This window comes from Montipora capricornis, chromosome 5, assembly GCF_036669925.1.
Source record: "Montipora capricornis isolate CH-2021 chromosome 5, ASM3666992v2, whole genome shotgun sequence".
In the NCBI taxonomy this organism is placed as follows: Eukaryota; Metazoa; Cnidaria; class Anthozoa; order Scleractinia; family Acroporidae; genus Montipora; species Montipora capricornis.
Genome location: NC_090887.1, coordinates 23,085,566 through 23,090,565, shown reverse-complemented (window position 1 = coordinate 23,090,565; position 5,000 = coordinate 23,085,566). Strand labels below are relative to the sequence as shown.

The window sequence follows — 5,000 nt, the reverse complement described above, 5'->3', positions numbered from 1 at the left end:
TAGATGACTTACTACTTGAAACTGGTGATGTTGAATTAAAGAGAGACCAGCATGTGACGTTATAAAACAAAAGTTAAGCTCTTAATGCTCCATAATGCGGAAATGAAAGTTTAAAAGTATTGGCTTACCATTTGGACAATTTGTCTCAAATCCCGTTAGGCCTACAAACGACGGAGTGTCCTGGAAAAATTCAATGACTTTTGAAGTGGTCGCAGATCTTTCTTTCGGGACAAGGCCTCCTCCAGTCTTTTTGCTTTCTTGAGGGAATTTTGTGAACTCTCTCTTCGCAGCGGAATGAAGATTTTTCCATTTTTCGTGGAGCTCTGTTTCAGTGCGCTTGTTTACTCCAACTGCGTTTACTGCGGCGGTAATTTCCGACCTCATCTGCTCTTTCTTCAAGTTGGTAACACTGTTGGTAAATTTACTTTGTAGAATGACCAAGTTTTCCTCCACTTTCTCTGTCAAAATTGCAATCTCGGAGACACTAAAATTATGTTTCCTGGGTTTGCGGGACCCTTCACCGGATGCCATTTTAGTGCTTTTCGCCGGTTGTAAACAACAAACTCGCAATAAAATTCCCAGTGTAATATGGGATGCTAACCTCGGGTTAGTCACCGTTAACCAGAGGTTAACTAACCTGTCTTTTAACCCGGCTACACACTAGCTCCCTGTTAAATCCTTTAATTTTTGCCTACTACAACAGGGCTTTCCGAAATGAAGTCCAAAGGTTTTTGTGCAAATGAAGCGGTGAGCACCAACTCTGCCTACCTAGGCCGTCACACCTTTTTTTCTCCGAATAATTTGGTTTGGTCAGTCAAAGTAAGAAAAAAGCACAAAAAAAAAAAAGTCAGTAGGAATCTTTAAAAAGTCGAGTGCCAGGGAGCAGAAACCAGTACTGAGAGAGTTCCTTCTACGCGAACAGAAAAACCTCGATCTCTTGTGGAAGCCAGAGTGTCACCCTTACTCTGGGGCACGTTGGAGTTGAAACTGAAAATCTGTGCGGAAAAAGCTTTAGCGCTAACCGAAGTAGATGCTGCAGATTATAGCTCTAGCCAGTGGCTTTATCATAAAATTTTAAAACAACAGTTTGTCTTTGTAATTTCTTTTTCAAAAGGCCATGATTGTAGAAACACAAGTTGAAGTAAAGCACAAAACTCATATACCTGGAATATGAACATGAATTAAATCTCGTTTAATTTATTCTGACTATCGCTTTTTCCCCGCTTTTTTTATTGTGTGTCACTTGAGTGTCGAAAGTAATTAGCAAATTGCTTTGGTTTTGCATTACCTCACGCAGTGATTGGTTGAAAGTTCTCGCGCCATTTAAACCAATCAGAAGTGAGACCAAAACTAATCGTGGCTCGCGCATGCACATTTTCTAACGCGTTGTGTCGGCTACGTGTAATTATTATCTTCGTCCTTTTTGATTGGCCGAAATAATTACTTTGGTTTTGGTTTTACGACACTCGATTGAAACTCGCTCTACTACCCTCGAATTTCGTGGGTTAACTCGTACTGGCGTTTTTTAGTATTGCATTTCCGTAATTAACTCGTGGTGTGATTTTTAGTTTATACTTTCTTTTTTCTAGTATCGGATTTAGTAATTTACCGGCCTCAGGTGTTCTTTTTACTTGTACCGTGTTTCGTTGTTGACGATTGGTCTTGTCCCACCATGATTAGCTTCGTTGCTATTTGATTAATCTCAAAGAAATGTTGTAAATATGCATGTGCTTTTTAAGATAAACTTCTATTTTGGACGTTGCTCATCACACATAGTAATCTACCTCCTGAAGATCGTCAGATGGACAATGTAATTTGAACTGATGAGGCTTAGATAACCAGTAAACCTAATGGACGAGAATGACAACTCTCTGTACACACATTGGCGCGGAGTGTTTAAAACTCTCTCAAATTGCGATTTCATTTTATTTGTTTTTAATGAGGAGGATTGGGGAAATTTTAGTAAGGGGGATAAGAGAAAATTTAAATGCTGTAATCGGTTAGTGTCTCTGTGAATGCCTTTGTTTAGTCTATTTGAAGGGGTAAAGACTTGTTTCCATATTTCAAAGTGCCCTTGGACGTGAGGTGCCTGGGAATGAAATTAAATCACTGGAATCGAAATGCTAACAGTTAAGCCTAAATATTGTTTTAAGCCTAATTAGGCCTAAGGTCATGACAATAGGTGACATTAACGATATCTTCCCTATACAAATTGATAGAGGAATGTCGTCCCTTGAGGGACCGGAGTGGATGTCAGAAACATATTTGAAGATGTTTCTCAAATATGAAGGAGAATTATTATGAATGATTTTGAACATCAAAATAGCGAGTTGTCATATTCTCCTGTTTTCCAGTGTTTCCCACTCCAAATCATCTAGAGGGTCTTTGGATCTTATTTCATAATTAGAGAGAGTAATAATTATAGCAGCCCTATTTTGAAGCTGTTGGAGTTTTTCGGAGAAGCCTTTGCCTTTATACCACCAGACACAGCTAGAGTGCTCAAAAAAGGCAAACTCGGTGCTTTATTTATATATAATGACTCTCGTTGTTAGCGGTAAAGTAGGACGTACGCGCTTTAGTACAGACAAACCTGTTGATACCTTCCGTAGAATCTCTTCGATGTGCAATTTCCATGTCAGGTTTTCATCAATCAAAACTCCTATGGATTTATAGCCCCATTAGTCTATCTCTGGATGTGCCATCTACCTTTACAGTGAAGTTATCAGAGACTTGAGGGAGTTTGGAGCGGGTACCTATCAACATATACTTAGTCTTCTTGACATTTAATGTTAATTTATTCACCTCCAACCATGTCTGAGTTTTATAAGTTTAATCAGAGTTCATTTTCATTTGAAGAATTACAGTATCTTTTAGCTGTTGAGGTTAAGGTGGTGTCATGCGCATACATTCTTGGCTTGGGGAATAAATTACAAGATGGGAGATCATTTATATAAACAATATAAAATAAATAATAGAGCGCCAAGGATCGACCCTTGTGGAATTCCACATGTTAAACTACAGAAATTTGACATTTCACCAGCAACTAAAATTTTCTGTTTTCGTCCAGTAAGGTAGGATTTAAACCAGGCTAACGCCATAGACTTGACCCCGTAAAACTCGAGTTTCTGAAGTAGGATTGAATGGTTAATGATGTCAAAAGTGTTTTTTTTGGATCCAAGAATATCACACCGTTTAGGAGAGAATTATCAATATGCTTTACCCACTCATTTGGCGCCACTAAAAGGACTGTTTCAATAGAGAACAGAGGCCCTTAAAGCCTGACTGTGAGTCAGTCAGTTTGTTTTTGTTTAGATGTGTTTATAAAGTTGATTGAATACCACCCTTTCGATCAGTTAATTTACTCATAACGGGGAAAACTGAGATTGGCCTGTAGATATTAGGGTCAGCTTTGTTGCCTTCTTTGGACATTGGAGAAACTCTGGCATGCTTCCATTCATCAGGGAAGATTCCAGTAGATATTGAGAGGTTAACTATGGACGTTGAAAGTTAAAGAAGGGGAAACTATTGATGCAGCCTCTTTAAGGAGGAGGACCGGTACTGATATATTGTTAAGCCCAATGGTTTTATTTATACAGGTAGGCTTTTAATAATACTGAGTATTTCACCACAGGATGTATTTTTGAGACTAAAAGTAGATTAGGTAGGCGTAATATAGTCTGTGCATTTTACGGCTGTGTCTGAGATCTTCGAGGCTAAAGGTGGTCAGTCCAATTTCTGCAAAATGCGTACTTAGGATTGCATTAACATCCTTTGGTAAGGGTTTGGTGATTCATAGATAAAAATATTTACCTTTATTTTGTTAATTGTTGTGGACTTAAACTCATTACCAATCATAGTCTTAATTCCGTTTCAGGTATTCTTGATATTAACAGAATTTTTTTTAACGTAATTGTTGTAGTACTGGACTACTCTTGCTGCTTTATAGTATCGTTAACAGGTTTTTCTGGTGTTTATAGTTATTCCAGTCAGTGTGATTTTGGGATCGTTATGCCATTTTGTTAAGCTTGTCTCTTTGAAAGAGGTTTTTCAAATTTGGAGTGATCCATGGAGCAGAATTACCTCTGACTCCCTTTTTCTTTAAAGGAGAGTGGCTATCGGTAAACTGCGTGAAAATTTGTTTTCATGTATCCCATGCTTTGTTTGGGTCATTTTCAGTTTCAAGCAAGTACCAGGTTGCAAGTGTAAGACCATTTCTAAAACTGTCTGGAGGTGTGTAATAAATTACTTGTTTCTTGTGTTATCGAACTGTCGGCAAAGTGCATGAAAATTTGTTTTCATGTATCCCATGCTTTGTTTGGGTCACTTTCCGTTTCAAGCAAGTACCAGAGGGCATGTGTAAGATCATTTCTAAAATTAGCTTGAGGTGCGTAATATATAATTTGCTTCTTGTGCGATCGAACTGTACTGCCATCCATTCTTTCCTGACACATCGAGAAAGTAAGCAAATGATGCATCTTGAATTGTTCCTGAACATAGAAGGTTTTATTATTTTTTTTATCACAAAGCAAGTGACGAGTAAGAATGTATCGAATATTTCAGCCTTAAGAAATCCGTTTTGTCTACTTTCTTTAAAGCTAAGCAAGACCAGAACCTGGTATGTACATCTGTATGCTTTTCCATGCATCACAACTTTGAAACTCGCAGAACAAAACCATTAGTTGTTCGGAGCAACTGATGAAACGGTCGTTTAATCTCGATCCGTGTTGAACTGCCTCACTGTTCAGTTGCGCAGTTTGCTCAATTATGAAATGACTTCTTGCTCTTCTTACTCCATTTGCTACTTCTCTTAAGAACTTTACAGTTTTCCGCTCCGGTTCTACTCTTTTAGCGTACTGGGCATAAATGATTTGTGTTATGAAAGTTAACTGTTTTCGCACAAGATAATGTTTTACCGACAGATTCAATAATGGATAACCACATTTAAATCATGATTGCAGAGTCATTTCTTGTCGTCGAGGACCTCACATCGATGAGCATCG

The 5,000-nt window shown here is 38.2% G+C and overlaps 1 long non-coding RNA gene across 1 annotated transcript in view; it reads left to right on the top strand.

Moving 5' to 3' along the window:
- The first annotated feature begins 4,958 nt into the window (after nucleotides 1-4,958).
- The window catches only part of LOC138050025 (uncharacterized), a 2,155-nt gene continuing 2,113 nt past the window's right edge, over nucleotides 4,959-5,000 (top strand). The window contains exon 1 of the long non-coding RNA XR_011132530.1: nucleotides 4,959-5,000. This exon is cut by the window's right edge and continues 5 nt beyond it. This is a non-coding gene — a long non-coding RNA (uncharacterized lncRNA).